Raw genomic sequence first — 17029 nt, 5'->3', positions numbered from 1 at the left:
TTATCACTGCCAATAAACTGCAAATAACTTATTAATTTTATATTCCTTAGTATTTATTTTTGAGTTTTGCAGTTTCTGAAAAAAATTGAAGCGTTGTGGTGAAAATTCGAAAGCAATTTTGAAATTCACTATTTATAAAGTCGTTTGAAATGTTTTATTTTTCCCCATTTCAAACTTTTATCATCTCCTCTAAAACTATCAATTGCTTATTTATTTTGTAGTCTGTTAGTATTCACTTTTGAACTATTTTAATTTCGAAAAAAACTAAAACGTTTACTAATTAAATCCGATAAAAACCATAAATATCCAATTAATGGTGGCGTAAATTCAAATTTCAAAAAAAGAAAGATTTTTTCTTCTTCAAATCCTGCTAAATATTTGTATTGTTTTGCACTCTAGTATTTTTTTTGTTCATTTTAAGGGCTATATTCAAAGTATTATGTTGTAAAAAAATTTGCAAAAAAGAGCTTTTTAGCGATGCTTGAAAATAGGGTTTGTTGCACTATTGCCGTTAAATAAATTTAAAAACTGAAAAGTTTTGTGATTTGAAATTGCATCACAATAAGCTATTTATATATAATATTCTCTATTTATGTAGTCAAACACCGGTAAAAGATTCTCACACTCATAGACATTTCTCGGAAAAAATGGTTAAATAATAAAGTTTTTAATTATTATTTTACAATATTCAAACATAACAGTTAAACAACCATAAATAAGAGTGTATTCAAAATATTAACTGTGAGAAAAACAGTTATGAACTGTTTTCACCTAATACGGTTAAACAACCAGAATTTTATCGCCCCAACTAGACCCACCCAATGAAGCCATTTAGCTCCCAACAGATAAGTACGTGTTATAGCCGAGAGGGCTAAGCTGTCAATCTCATGACCAACAGAGCTGGCATTCGTGTCCCATCGTTGACACCACAATGTTTCCTCCATTCCCTTTAACCCAGTTTCCAGTGTCCTGCACTCTCCGATTTGTGACCCTGGACTGTTAGAATACGATACTTTCATTCATGCATAACTGACAGCATCTCAAAGCTACTAAACTATCTCCAATGTTCAGTTAAATTTCTTTTTTCGCGATTTTGAAACTATGCTAGTTGTAAATGGTTAAAAACCGTTTAGTTTCGTATTCAATGCTTTTTCAACCATACTAGTTGCAAACGGTTTAAAAACTGTAAAGTTAAAAAAATGTTCTTTACCGTAAACTTTACCGTTAATTGGATGAACAGAATGCTGTCGCTTATTTAAGCATAATTTTAGAATGAAAATTTTAACAGCGTGGTTAATGCAACAATAATCAACTTCTCGAAAACAAAATTAATTCGTTTATGTTCTTAAGCTACTAGAAATATTATTAAGATTGCAGACCACTGCAGAAAAATCATGAAAAATGGCCTATATATTTTAAAGTAGACGACAGAAGAGGGTTAACTTTGAACAACGGTTTATTTTTTTGTGGATTTAATTGAGGTGTGAAATCCTCATCAATCAAACTAGCGTATAATTTGCATGATTGGCAACGGAAAAAAATGAACGCGCAATTAAATTAGATTGATGAGATGCTGAAATAAAAAAAAATGTAGAAAAGTTTTGGTGAGGGAATATCTAAAGCATTAACAATTGAACATTCTAATTTCGTTACAGCAATTACTCTTTGACAGGACTGTTTTTTAAATTAAAATAATAAATATCAAAACATATTTTTATGACGGAATAATCGATGGATGTAATAAAGTAATGAAAAGTATTATTTAATAAATAAATTCATTACTTTTTGGAATAAATCTATTAATTTAATTGAAATTTCAAAAGTTGATTTCGTAAATAAATGCACATTTCACCAAAATTCATTTTTGGTGAAGCATAAAATATAAACAAGAATGTGTTGTAATTAATTTCTACATGTAGAATTCTGAACTCATTACTTAATATGTTTTCCTATTTTTCTCCGTTTATTTTAAAATTAGTCAAATACGTATTGATTATGAAGCGTAAAATCTAACTTAATAATCCTGTAATTAAAAAGCATCATAAATGTATAGAATTAATTCTCAGAATTTTTTAAATTTAGATATTTGTAGCGCTTTATTCGTTAGCGTATAATTTGCATAAAATCTGTCATGAATTGACAAAATACGATAGTATCACAAGTGTTTTATTTCCTTTTTCCCTATCGAACAATTATAGAATATTCTCCTTCAAAATTACAGCGTTTGTTTTGCGATTTCTCACAAAATAGGTAATAGTTGCTGCTGACGGAGACCCTGAAATATAGGTCGATTTCAGTATCAAGTAAGAGAAGTAGATGATGCATGAATAAAGATGATACATCAATTATAGCATTATATTTTTTTAATGGTTATTAAAATATTGGATTTTTCTATAACATCGCGTAATTTTTTAATGGCGTAATAACCATGAGCATCAATAATAACTTTCAAGAAAGCTTAAATAGTGATTTTACAATTACTTTATCAAAAAAAGAATGTTTTTAAAACATATTTGTCTTTTTATACATTGTTAGAAATTTCCCGGAAAGAATGCTTAAGTAGTAATCGATTTAATTTTTATTTTACAGTATTCAAAACAAACTGTCAAATGATCATAAATAAGATAACCAAACAGTTAACTGTGAGAAAAAACAATTGTCAACTGCTTTCACCTAATACGGTAAAATGTCCAGAAATTTATCTCACCAATTAAGCTTACCTAATGAAGCGGTTTAGTTTCTTGCAACTGCATAGCCGTGAGGACTAATCTGTCAGTCTTATGACCGACAGAACTGGGGTTCGAATCCCTGCGTTGACACTACACTATTTTCTACAAGTTTCCTGTGTCCTGCAATCTTCAAATGCCCATTACCTGATGAAAACAGCTCCTACGTCCAGCTAATTTCTTTTTCATAGTTTTGAAACCATGCTAGCTGTGAATGACTAAAAATAACCGTATAGTTTCGTATTCATAGTTTTATAACCATACATGTTGTAAACGGTTTGAAAATAGTAAAGGTGAAAAATGTTCTCTGTCGTTAACTTTATGGTTAATCAAATGGACAGTCTGCAGCCGGTTATTTCTTCCACCATTTTGGAAAAAAAATTCTAACAGTGGAGGTTGAAAGGTTTCAGTTCTAAATTCCACACTTTTTCATGTGCGAGTATACTAATGTGCTCATATATAATGGATTTGGAGAAATGGAGAAAAAGAAATGAAATGGAGGTCTAACTTGGGATTTTGTTCGGTTGCAACAAATTAATAGACTTTATGAACTCACGACTGTCGATCTGGTTTAAATTATTGGAGGCGATCTCAACATATCCACTTTACAAAGAAACCTGAAGTAAACTCAATATGAAAATTGGTAATTTCTAATGATAATTTTTATTGGTCTTATGGTAACTTAAATGTTAACAGATGAAAAAAAAAATGAATAAATAAAGGTAAGGAAATTAATGACAACTTTTTGTTATTTTTTATTTATTTTGCACAAACTTTTTTTTCCGGAATTTCGCGAATAAGATTTTTATCTGTGTTGACATCCAACAGGTAATGGCTTTCAAGTAATTTATGGTCAATTTTAATCAGTTACCATTTTTAATCACTTTATTTATAGTCAATTTTAACTAATTGCCTGCTGATCCCTAAGCATTGTTAAGGATCAGCTGATGGCGATATCTTTGGAAAAGTCAATATTTTAGAAGTACTTATTTATTTACTTATTTATTTATTTGCGTATTTGTTTATTTTTTAGAATATAAAATGCACTATAATTCTTTTTTTTAGTTTACGAGATAGTAGATTTTTAAAATTTGTTTGAAGTTTTCAATAAAAATGAACTGAAACTGCCAAAATTTGTTTATTGAAATAACATTATAAAATGTAATTTAAAATTTTAGTCTATCTCAATCGAACCGTACCATTGATGGAAAATTGTGCCTTAATAATTAATCTTCCACTAATATTAGCTAATTTCTTTATTGATGAAAGCTTTAATATAAAGAAATAAAAAGAAAATTTATAATTATTAGATCTCGCCAACCAGGCAGAAAATTTTCCAAAACATTTCCCAATAAAATAGAACGTGTGGCAATAATGTCTTATCGAAACTAGCTGAACTTACTTGTTTGATTGATAATTATGCATATAATATGAAAAAAAGGAAAGAAAAGAAAAGAAAAAACTTTTAGAGCAAAGTTTAAATGTTTCAGTCAGATATAATTGTTGAACTAGGGGATATTCTTCAATTGTTAGACTATTTGATGTCATTTTAATAAACCAGAGCTTATTATTCCGGGATAAATATTAAACTGAAAGATATTCTTCAACTTTCAGTTGATGTCATAATAATAATAAACTATGCTTTTTTTTCGGGGATAAATATTAAACTGAAAGATATTCTTCAACTGTTAGTTTATGTGATGTCATAAATAATAAACTAGAGTTTTTTTATTCGGGGATAAATATTAAACTGAAAGATATTCTTCAACTGTTAGTTTATTTGATGCAATATTAATGAATCAAAGCTTTTAAAAGGGGTAAAAACAAGCGGTCTGATTTTAAATAACAATATAGCCTGATCGTTAAATATATTTAAATGAATAGGAGTTCATAAGATGAAAAAACAGTTTTAGAAGTTCCCATGTAAACCCATACCCCTTATAATCTATAATCGGTTCCTTCGTAAAATAATCATAAGTTCGTTTTTGAACGCGTTTTCCTTTTAGAAGTAACAAAAATGTTTGAAATTTATTACGTGATCTTGATCATTAAATACGGTCATGATCATAAAATATTGTATGCACTGCAAATATTTCCTGTGTAATTTACCAGGCTTAATACTTTTTCATTCATAAAAATATGTTTCTCTTTCTTTAAAATTTTACTTAGAAATTTAAAGATGGAATAAAAAGTAAAATATATGAAGCTCGATTATTTTAAAATAAAAAAATAAAATAATGTAAATTGAAATTATAAAATTATATACGCGAACATGTGTTATTTCAACCATTTTTACAAAAGTTTTAAAATTAAATTTCTCAATATTGTTACACGTGTAAAGAGAAAAAAAGAAGTGATACATAATGTAAGGAAAAGCTTTTGATGTAAATTCAAATTTCCTCTTTTTTATTGCTTTTCAATTAGCAAACCTTAAAAAAAGTAATAATACTTATCCATGATATACTAATTAATTAATTACGGATATGCTCATAAATTAACTGATTTCCAATCTAAATTAATTAATATCGTAAACTTTTTTTAAATCAACAGCCCAATTTTTAAACTGATTAAATGCACCACATCCTTTTCAACACACGCAAATTCACTACATTAAATCAATATAATGAACCGAATATATAAAATTTACAACACTGAAAGATCTCCAGTTCATTAAATTTTCTACACTGGATTAATATAATTCCAGTCGACGTTCGATATAACGATTCTTCGTGGTCCGGTTGGAGAAGGACGTTATATCGTATAGAACGTGATCGTATATATCATATTATAAAGTGAAGTCGTTACATCCTAAGTGCTCTAAAAATATTGCAAATATTAATTTATAGCTAAAAAAGATTTGACTAATTTTTGGAAAGCAAACGTTTTATTTAGAATTTGGTAACTAACAAACGGAAGAATTGGCAGCCTGTTCTCCACATTAATATCAGAGCAGCAGTGGGTCAGGGGATAGAGCATCTCAATGAGGAGACCCAGGTTCGAATCCCAGCGGTGGCTGATTGATACGAATTCCGCGTCCGACTTGCTCAGACCACAGTCGTTATATCCTCAGTGGTAGATAGATCATAGTTTAGAATCTTCTTGTCACCATGAGAAGTATTCGTGGTTTTTCCTTTCCATGTAACGCAAATGTGGATTAGTTCCACAAAAAGTCCTCCACGGAGGCTAGATTATCTCACCGTTTGATCAAGGAGTTCCTTCGTCTTCTAGGTTAGGTTCAAAATGGCAAGGTTACGGAGTTGAACATTGATCGTCGTAAACTCATATTTAGGTTCTCTGTTTAACACCAGTTATCGAATAAAATAAGTTTTAACAAAGTAAATACTTTACTCTAATAAGAATTTGATAATTAGCAAACAAACAAATTAGTCATAACGCGACTTTTTCTCTGTATTAATATAAGCGTAAAAGTTCTCTTCAAAATGATGCTTTATAGGTAAAAAATGTATTGAAAATAGTATGTTGATTCACGGTTGCCATTTTCACTAAATACTATACGTCAAAATAGTTGAGAAGACCACATGTTTTAACTCAAAATAAATCGCAGAAGAGAACTGACATTTCGCAAAAAGTTTAAAATAATTTTTTTTAAGCAAAAAAAGTAAGAGAGATAAATTTATTGAATCATGTGAAAATAAAGTTAACAAACTATGAATGACTATAAATTACGACTACCTAGGACTTGAGATAAGAAGTTTTGGGGTCATATCATGATATCTTTATTCACAGAGTGTTTAAGGAGTAGTAAGGTAACGTCAAAAGAAATTATTCAAATAATATCCCCAAAATGTCTTCGAAATTAAATGCTTCAATTTCTGCCACCATATTGGAATGAACAGCTCTGTGAAGACGTTATAGTGAACATTAAAATAACATTGCTGTCTATGGAATAGCAAACGGCACCTTAAGCATCTATCATTATAACGGATGGGTCCTCGTAATAGGGGTCGTAATAAAGAGCATAGACTGTATTATGAACCCAAAACGCATTAAATTGATATAAAAAAATACTGCGAATTTACTACATTTAACGAACATTGAGCCTCTCAGAGGAGAAAGCACTCGCCTCCCAATGATATGACACAGGTTCGAATCCTAGCGATGCCTGGTCGATGCGAATTCCGCACCCGCACCCAGGTCGCACAGACCGCATTGTTGTCGTAAAATATCCTAAATGGTAGAATGATCATGAGTTAGTCCCCTTTCTGTCATACCAATCGTAGTAAGCTTCCGTGATTTTCCGCTCCATGTAACGCAAATGCAGGTTAGTTCCATCAGAAAGTCCTCCATGGAGGCAAGATTTCTTCCAATACTTGATACAGGAGTTCACTCGTCTTCTGGGGTTGGGTTCAAAATTTTAAAGCAACGGAGTTGAGCATTAGTAGTCGTAAACTCAAAATTGGGTCGGCTGTTCAACGACTGTTATAACTTATCATTAACATTTGTACCCAAATACATATTAATTTTAGATGAAAGCTTCGTCTTTGGAGAGTTAATAAGTTCGATTCCCTCAAAACTATATTTATTTATTTCACATTTTTGATTGCAATTACTTCCACAAATCTTTAGATTAATTTGTCATAGAGATTTAAGTAAATTTATTCATTTTGAATATCTAATTCAGTAATTATCAACAAAAAAAAATTCTGAGGAAAAGGATGAATTTATATTAATCTTCATAATTCACATTCATAAGTGAAATAATTATTCAAAAAAATCGTTTTCACTAAAATATTTTTTTAAAGAAAGAATAATTTTTTTTTACAAGATCTTCTACTCGAACAAGATATTACTTTCTTTGAGAAATTAATCTGCGTGCCTGTTCATAAGAGTTTTTCTCTTCCTGTCTCGCTCATACCAATCTTAAAATAAGGTTCCACACCTGGAACAAATTAAAAAGTCCCCACTACGGAAGAAGGAAAAGCATTGGTCGCGTTAATTGAGGGGAGAGAAACAATATTAGGTTTGTCTCTTTTGGCGGCGATGCTATTTATAATAAAAATATACATTGACATCAGAGCGTGGAATATTTTAACACCGTTTTAAGTAATACGATGCAATTTCATTTCACCGAAATAATATTATTTTTTCAAATGAGTTAGAAATTTTTGAGGTAAAAGTATAAATGGTACAATGTAATTTTTTGGACAAGATAAATTGAAAATATGGGAAAGCTTTATGATTATTCTTTTTGTTTAGTTTAGGACATACTTTTCTGATTTTTTAAACAATAAACAGTTACAATAACTATGAATTATTGTAGTTAAAATGAAAGGGGCACTGACAGTTCAGAATGAGAAACGAACTAAAAACGTAAAGCCGAGGAACGTTATGTTTTTATATATTTATCATAACCACTTAAAATTATTAAAAAATTGCTTAAATACCTATATATAAACGAAGTATTTAGGTAAAACTTTAAATAAAAAATTAAAATTTGTTTGGAAAAAACGTTTTAATTATAAACAATTAAAAGCCATACTTATAACTTTAAAACTAATTATTATTTTTATTTGAAACACTGTCTGCCAATATTCTATTAAAATTTGAAAATAATCAAATAAAAATTGCACTTTGTTTTGAACGTCCAGTGTGTTTCATAATATATTTAATGTACTAGGGGGTTAAGTCCCTTGTTCGCTGCAGCTCATTAAACCTGATGATTGCTCCCCAATAATTGTTGTTTTTTCGTAGAAAACAGTTTTTCTACAAAAGTTTAAATTATTCGCTTAACATATATGTACTAAAAAAAAATCTGTTTGCTTGTGCCTCCCCTTCTCACGTCCAAACATAATTATCTATTACTATCTACATACATATTTCTCTTACACGGCGACAAAAAAGCCTCATTACAACTCCCCGAATAGCAACGCTAGAAAATCGACCAATGATTGCCGCTAAAAATGTCACATGCCAAATCTAGCTGAGGTGGCTCAACATATGGCGCTTTTAAAAACGGAAACGGAATATGGATTTGAATGATTGTTTTGGATTCTTTGAACTTTGTGCATTTGCAATGTACCTAAGTTAGTAGCGAGCGAAGCGAGCTTGGTTTGCGAAGCCAAACAGCATTGCGAAGCCAAAATTTTCGCTCACCAAACTGACGGATATATTAAATACTATTTTTGCTTGCATCATATAGTGCACGAAGCTGATTGTTAGGTTATAAATCATTTAACCATTATAACAGTATAATATTATTATTATTTGTGCAAAAAATAAAAATTGTAAAACGGTTAATAAGATTTGACATCTTTTTAAATAACTACTTTATCTTAAAATGTAGCACAGAATTACGTTTTAATAATAATAATAATAATCATAAAAAACAATTATTATAGTTTAAACAATTATAACTCTTAAATCAAAAGCGTAATAATATTAGTAGCACTGGAAAATAATTTTAAATTACGGATACAAAAATATTTATAGAAAAACCTTTGAGACCTTTATAACTTTCATTAATTTTATGCTGATGACAACCAAAACAATCTGGAAATAAATGAGGGAAAACTGGATCGTTCTACGTGATTTTCCGGCCAATAAAAATGCAACGACAACAATGGAAAACTGTGTTAGACCATTATGTTTTTATGTTATATAGAGATATCGAACAAAATAAATAACGAAACAATAAACGCTTTTTAGCACCCATTTTTATCTTGTTAATTAACGCTCCAGATTGCTAGAGATAGAAATAAGATAAAAATTTTTTATTAAATGTTCATAATCTGAAGAAATGTTTTTTAGTCCTATAAGAAATTACACTGGTTAATAAATTTTTGGTTGCATTTATACAAACAGTTGATCTCAACTAATTCGTGTGTGGGGATTTCAAATCTGAAATTGTTTTTTTCTCCTAAAGCTGCAGATTCTTTTAAATGACATTTTTAGTCTATTTTTTGTCGAAATGTACACGTTAAAAAATGTTATAGGAAACAGGGGGTTGCGTAAATGTTGTGACAGACTTCTAGGGCAGTTTAAGCACATTATCAGGATTAAAACTATATAGCAGCCCATGTCCGGAAATGTCACCTTGCGCAGCTAGGGGCGCTGCCCTATTACAAACTGTTCAGAAGCACACGATGAAATAGTTTATTATTAACGTTGTGTACAAGACATTTTCAGGCATAGGTTACAAAGCAATTTTAATCTTGGTGATGTGCCTTATCTCCCCTAGACGTTTCTTACATTATTTATGCCACCCCTGTTACGTATAACGTTATCAAACTTGTACATTTCGACAAAAAACAGTTTAAAAATATCATTAAAAAAAAACTGTAGCTTGGAGAGATAAACCGATTGCAGGTTTGAAATCAGCTGTACGAAAGTATTCAAGAACAGTCAAAAAGGCTCTTAAACAGAAGAAGAAAAAAATTGTGCCCTAGTGTTATTAATTTCAGATCACATTCTCGATTTCGAAGCTTAAAAAATAGATTGTTATCTTTGTGCTTTAAAATTTTAGTCAGGGATGAAATAAAAAATAAAAAAGTTGATCGTTCCGAATCTAGTTTGGCTTACTTTTGCGAGCATTTTCTAACGACTGAATCGATTTACAATCGTAAAATTAAAAAGAATTTTTTGATAATTTCGAAGCTAGTTTCACTTACTTTGGCATAGGTTATAAGAAGCCTTTTCTAAAAATTTAATCGTTTTAGTAAAATCAAGACGAAATTTTTGTATAATTTTGAATAAATTTGGCCTACTTTTGCATAAGTTACAGGCATTTTCTAACAATTAAATCGATTTATTAAAATTTAGTTCGCAAGGATAAAATAAAGTTCGGATAAAAATGCTCCCACATGCATTAAGAGAAAATGTTTTATATATATAAAAAAAAGGGAATATTTAAATGTAATTTTGTTTGTAGTTGAAAATAAATGCATGCACGAAATAAAATGTAGAAATTAGTTAAATATGATATTAAATGCAACAGTATTAATCAGGGTGCGAATTCGTCGCCTTGCAAATTGCTAGTAAAAAAAACCCTATTGTTAGTAACAAAAAATGCATTATCAAAATTTGTTAATAACTTCTGATGATCTGAATTTTCGCTGGTTTTTCCTTCTTTTTTCGCATCATTTTTCAAATTCCGATATTTTTAATGCAATGTTATTACGACACGGGAATTTCGAATTAAAGCTATCACTTTTTGACGCTCTCGATTAACGACCCATTCCATCGTAAATCCTCATTGTTTTCCGATTATTTTTTTAGATATTTATTAATCGGTTTTTAGGCAATCTCCACGTGATTTTTCAAACTGTATTTTTAATACGATGATATTGCGACACCCGAAGTTAAAATTTGAGTAATCATTTTCTGATGACTATTTCGTCGTTAATCCACGTCTTTTTTTTTTCGGATCATTTTCTTAGCATTTATTTTAGCTATTTTTGGTTTTTACAGCATTTTTGTAAGTTATTCAAATTTCAATATTTTTAATACAATCTTGATTCGGCACCCGAATTTCGATTTTGAGTAATCACTTTTTGACGTGCTTTATTAACTACTATTTTGTTAATCCATATCATTTTACGACCATTTACTCGGTAGTTATTTTCATTTTTATAATCTTTTTCCCATGGTCTTTAAAATAATATTTTAACATGATTGTTATTATGTACACATGAATTTCAAATTCGACTAATCACTTTTTGACGTGCTTAAATCCTGACTATGCCGTCGTAAACTAACGTCGTTTTCTAATTGTTTTCTCAGCAATTGTTACAGTTGTCTTACTTCCGGCCTAGCAATGTCCACATCATTTTTAAAATATCTATTTTTAAGACGACATTATTACTACCGACGTATTCGGAATCTCGCAATTGAGTATTTAAACTTTCATACAAATATAAATATTTAATATTTACCATTGCGTGATGGTTTTATTGCAATAAATCACACAGCAATGATTATGTTGAAATAAAATAAAATGAAAATAAAATAAAAGGAATTAAAAATAAAAATAAAATAAAAATAAAATAAAATAAAAATAAAATAAAAATAAAANTTATCGATAACTCATACCATTTATCTGAATTTTTTTTTTATTAAAACGTATAATATAAGCTTCAGGTCTCAGATTAGTGTAAATTAATGCATTCATATCATCCAGAGCAAGTTATAATTAAAAGCCTCTTATTGGAATGCCATTTGCCGATTGTTAAAAGCTTGTTTTAATTTTATTAAAAAAAAAAAATTAAAAAAAAAATTAAAAAAAAATTAAAAAAATAAAAATTAAACTAAAATTAAATAAAATAAAATTAAAAATCAAAATCAAAATTTGGAGAGTGAATCAAAAAATAAATTATTAAAAAAATAAACTTGACGGAGTTAGTTCAGAAACAAAACTCTTAAGGTATCCGGCTGGTTTCGAAGAATTTTTTTTTTTGTAAAAAAAGCCTCAGTTAAAATTTTAACTTTATAATTCTTAAGTAGGGTTCCTAAAATTATAAATTTAAAGTGAAGTTTATATTTTCAAAATAAGGGCAAATTTTAATACAAAAAATTTTTTAACAAATTTTTCTTGTCAAAAATTGTTCAAATTTTTCTTTCTCCACAACAAATTCTAAGGTATAAATTTGAAAATTTTTTTTTCTTCTAAATCAATAATGTGACAATAATGTTCACATTTAGACTTTAGCTTCAAGTTCAAAACATCGCTAACATAATAATAAGTAAATAAAAAATTAAATAAATAACAAATAAATAAAATAATAAATAAATAAAAATAATATATAATTTTAGTTTTACTTTCGGAAGTAACAACTGTAATTTTATTTCTAAAATTCGGAGATCAAAATTTTAAAGGGTTTTGGAAAGCTAATGATCTAAGTTCAATTATGGATAATAATAATAAAAAAAAATCGAAATTTTTGTTGTAATTGCCGATTTTTAAGCAGTCGGATAACTTAATAATTTTCTGTTGAAGTTATTCTAAAGCGAATAGAAGGATATCTGCTTAGGAAATTTACATTAATATGTGTATATTAATAAATCTATACTAAAAGTATATGCTAATAAGCACATTCTAATATGTACTAACTAGTAAGTGCATTAATAAGTTATTATTGCTAATAAGCCCATTGTCCCGATAAAAGACTCAAATTTATTTCGCCCAGTTCTAGATCGGGGTGAAGATGTCGAAACTGGACTAACAACTCTGTAAAACTGTCTTTGCTGAGAACTCCTTCCTCTTGCTGTGAAAGTTTCACCCAGGCGTTTACTGCAGTAAAGAGTAATGGTCAATCTTTAATATTAGTTTCAGCTAAGACTATTAGTAAAGTGACAATGATTAAAGCTAGTTGATTAAAATTAATGCTTAAATATAAGGATTTTTTTAATATAATATTACTTATGTTAATTGGATTGTCACAGTTTTGATTCGTGATACCCACTGCCCACACATCACAAAACTTATTTAATTATGGAAAAAAGAACTATTGACTGCCTTATTACTATTTAGAAAAAATGTATTTTGATGTATACAGAATATATTACATATTTGCATTTCAATAATAATAATAATAAGAGGAAGAAGATAGTAAAAATTATAAGTTACTTCAATATGTGGCTATTAAATGATTCGTATGCAACGCAAATACAAATAATTAGCTTAATAAATGACACAATTTAAAAAAATTATTTAAAAATTATTTATAAAATGCCGTATTATTTCCGTATTCTGTATCAATCTATATTTTCTTTTGAAATAAACTTAAGGAAAAATTTGTATTTCTCGAAGTAGTAATGAAAAAAATTTTTATATGTAATTTTCCGTACACCAATAAATTGCACTATTTAGAAAAACTTATTGGTTTGATTAAAAAGAAATTTTAAAAAATTAAGTAGAACATTTCGAATTTTTATAGAAGATATTTCTAATTTGTAGTAGAAGATTTAGAAATTTTAGATTTTTTGAAGATAGTACTAGTTTTCAAAAGAAAATGAAAAGTTTTCATTTATATTTTCTGCACATAATGCATGAGTTTTAATAAAATCATCCAATATTTTTTTTAAATCATCAGTTGAGTAATAAAAAATATTAAAATATTTCCTATCTCACTTTTTTTTCTTTTTACACGTGAGAAGAAGAAGTTAAAATTTTAAATTAATAAAAGTTATATGAACTTATTTAGCATTAGCTGAATAAAACAAAAAGATTGTCGTTCTTTGGTATAAATATAATCACATTTCATGTTCAATTAACTAACACTTATAATTTTTTTTATTGAAATTGATGTATAGAGTTTAAAAAGAAGTGAACACCTTGAATGACTTTCGTTCTAATGACTGAATTTTTTCATACTAGGTCCTTACATATGCTAATAAATTTGTGAAGAAGATGTTTTAAGTTACGAAATCAGACATAAAAACTTTCTCTGAATGAACATATTTTTTTCCCGAAGAATTGACCCTCAAAATATTGGTGGTTTTGTAATCTGAAAAATATGGTCCCACTAGTTTAAGCAGGATAGCAAGCAAAAGTTTGAACTTCCTTATGCAAATTTAAATTTTTACGTGTTTCGCTATATCTCGAGAACATTTTCAAGAAATTAAAAATATTTGTTCCTAATTATGAAATTCCTTTAACACCAGGTTTGCGCACAATTACGAAAGTGCAAAATTAATTCCTTGTAAAAAAATAATTTTAATATTTTTTTTATTATTATTTTACTTAAAAACGGTTGAAATATTTTGATTTCTAAGGTAAACCTATTTTCACACTACTTTAAAGTATGTAATTTTAAATCACAAACTACGAAGTTTACAGGATATCGGTTGAATCATTCTCAATAAATCAAATTTTTAACGTACAAAACTTCAAAATTTAGTAACAAAATATTTTATAATTATATGCACAAAACTTTTGCTTTGCTTAAAAAGTTCTTGAAATATAAGCAAAGAATGAAATTAATAATAAGGGGACCAAAATGTCTACTTCTCTTCTGTTTAAACTATCAATCTGTCTAAACTAATTGTCGTCTGCACGAATTAATTAGCATATTTAAGATCAGATCCTCGAAAAACTGATATTAAGTCCTCGGATATGGAAATACAATCATTAGATCAAAAGTTATTCAGGGTGTTTACTTTTTTTGTGTGCACTGTACAATACGTGATTGATGCATAAATTGATTAAAACATAATTGATTAATTCATAAATTGATTAAAAATTTTGAAATAAATGTCTTCTTGAATTCAAACTTCATAAAATTAGTAGGACAAATCACACTTATATCAACTTTTGAAGAAGTTCCTTCATAGTCTGAGCTTATAAATTAATTAAAAAATTTTTTTTCTTTGGACACAAAAGATATTGAATATCATATATTTCATGTCAAATAAATTCTACTTTCATGGAATAAGTCAAACTTTTTAAATAAATAATGTAATACTCAGATAAATTAAAATTTTTTAAGCAATGTTTAATTTCCATAATTATTTTTCTTACGAGGCACCACTCTAAATATGCAACGTTATGGTCATCTGTAATATTTCATTTTGCTAGGTCGTCTTTAGTATTAATTTAAGTCGCGTTCAATAATTACTTGCACGTTAAGTATTTGTTTAGAATAATTTTGTATTTTCACACTAATAAAAACTTAGCTATGAAGTAATTATTTAGATTTATTTTTGATCTTCCGCCTCCATCCCCTCCTGTTAGCTTGGCCCACCAACCCCCGTGATTACTTAAACATTCATTTTTGTTTTTCTTTTAAACTCCCATATTTTTCACAAAAACAGGAACATTTCGATCCTAATTTATACAGTTATTTTAATTTAATTTAAGTACATTTTGTTAATAAGTAAACCATGTTGAAATGAACGATTACCTCGATTAGAAAAATAATTAAGCAATTGAAAAAAATAATTATACTTAGGATTGCAGATTTTGTGGCTCAGTAAGGAAAAAAATGAATGAGAAGTAATTTTATTCGTTAACCTGACTTATTCATGAATTCCAGGGATCATTCATGACTTTTATTCTCTTAAAGATATATTATTCTAAATTGATAATGGTTTCTATCTCTCTTGAATTAAGGTTTTTATGTTCTCAAAAATTTCAATATAAATGGAACAGGGTGCGTAGCCAAATGCTTTTAGCAAAAAATGAGCACCTTTCAAGCATTTTTAAGCACTCTAAAAATATTTTTAATAGGTTTTCTTAAAAAGAAAAATTGGAATATTCACAGAAATAAAAAAAAATCTTTCTGCTGTTTAAAGTTCATTTATAAACATAAAATCAACAAAATGTAAAAGTATTTTTATTAACTTTGCATAATCGCGATTTAAAAAAATAAACTAGTTTCTGATAAATAATGAAAGGAAAATAGCTAATATCATGATTTTTTCGCAACTTGAGGCGATACGCAAAGGAAAAATATAATTTTGAAAAAGAAAAAAAAATTAAGCACTTTTTGCAAACTCGCAATTGAAAAAACATCTTTCAAAGCTTTTAAAAAACGTAAATCAAAAATAAGTACCTTTAAGCACTTTTCAAAAACGCTACGCACCCTGCGGAATATATCTGCAACATCTAATTTCTCCCTCCCTCTACTTTCTTTTACATCAATTTGAGAGGTCGCCATACCACGAGAGAAACTTTTTCTTACAAATTATCATTCCCTCCATAGCTAATTTAAAACTCAAAGTAAAGATAATGTGTGTTATCTTCCAATAATTTGCTTCCATTTTTATGTTTTTAATTATTTTTTTCAGCAATCGAAAATTCGTGGCTTACTTTAGGTTTGTCTTAACTCACTTTTTCTTTACTTTAAATTAGTTATGAAGGGGGAAGAGAATTTGAAACGAAAAGTTTCTACCGTGGTATGGCGTCTTCTTAAGCATGACCATACAATATAACATAAATATATAACATAACATAACGCAGCAAAGCAAAATGTAGCCGTACAAGTTTTATAAATATAGAGAAAATAATAACACAACGCGTATTTCCAAATTGTTCATTTAAAAATTAGGTATCATTTATTTCAAAATACCAAGCTTCGAGAAATATGCAATTAACAAGCAAAATGTTTTATATTTAACAAATAGTGTATGCATAAAGAAATATAAGGCACATACATATATTCATAAAATATAGATAAAATATGAAATTAGTTTCGTAAAAAGATTAAGAATTTAGTAAAAAATATAAATGTTTCAGAAGTATAAGTAATTTTAAAAGATTTCTCGTTTGCTAAAATAAATCTATTTATAATTAACAGTAATAGAACTTCGGAAAAAAATTATTTTCAATTAAAAGTTTTTTCTATTTA

This window comes from Parasteatoda tepidariorum, chromosome 10 (assembly GCF_043381705.1).
Source record: "Parasteatoda tepidariorum isolate YZ-2023 chromosome 10, CAS_Ptep_4.0, whole genome shotgun sequence".
Classification (NCBI taxonomy): domain Eukaryota; kingdom Metazoa; phylum Arthropoda; class Arachnida; order Araneae; family Theridiidae; genus Parasteatoda; species Parasteatoda tepidariorum.
Note: the sequence above shows the minus strand (reverse complement) of the source record.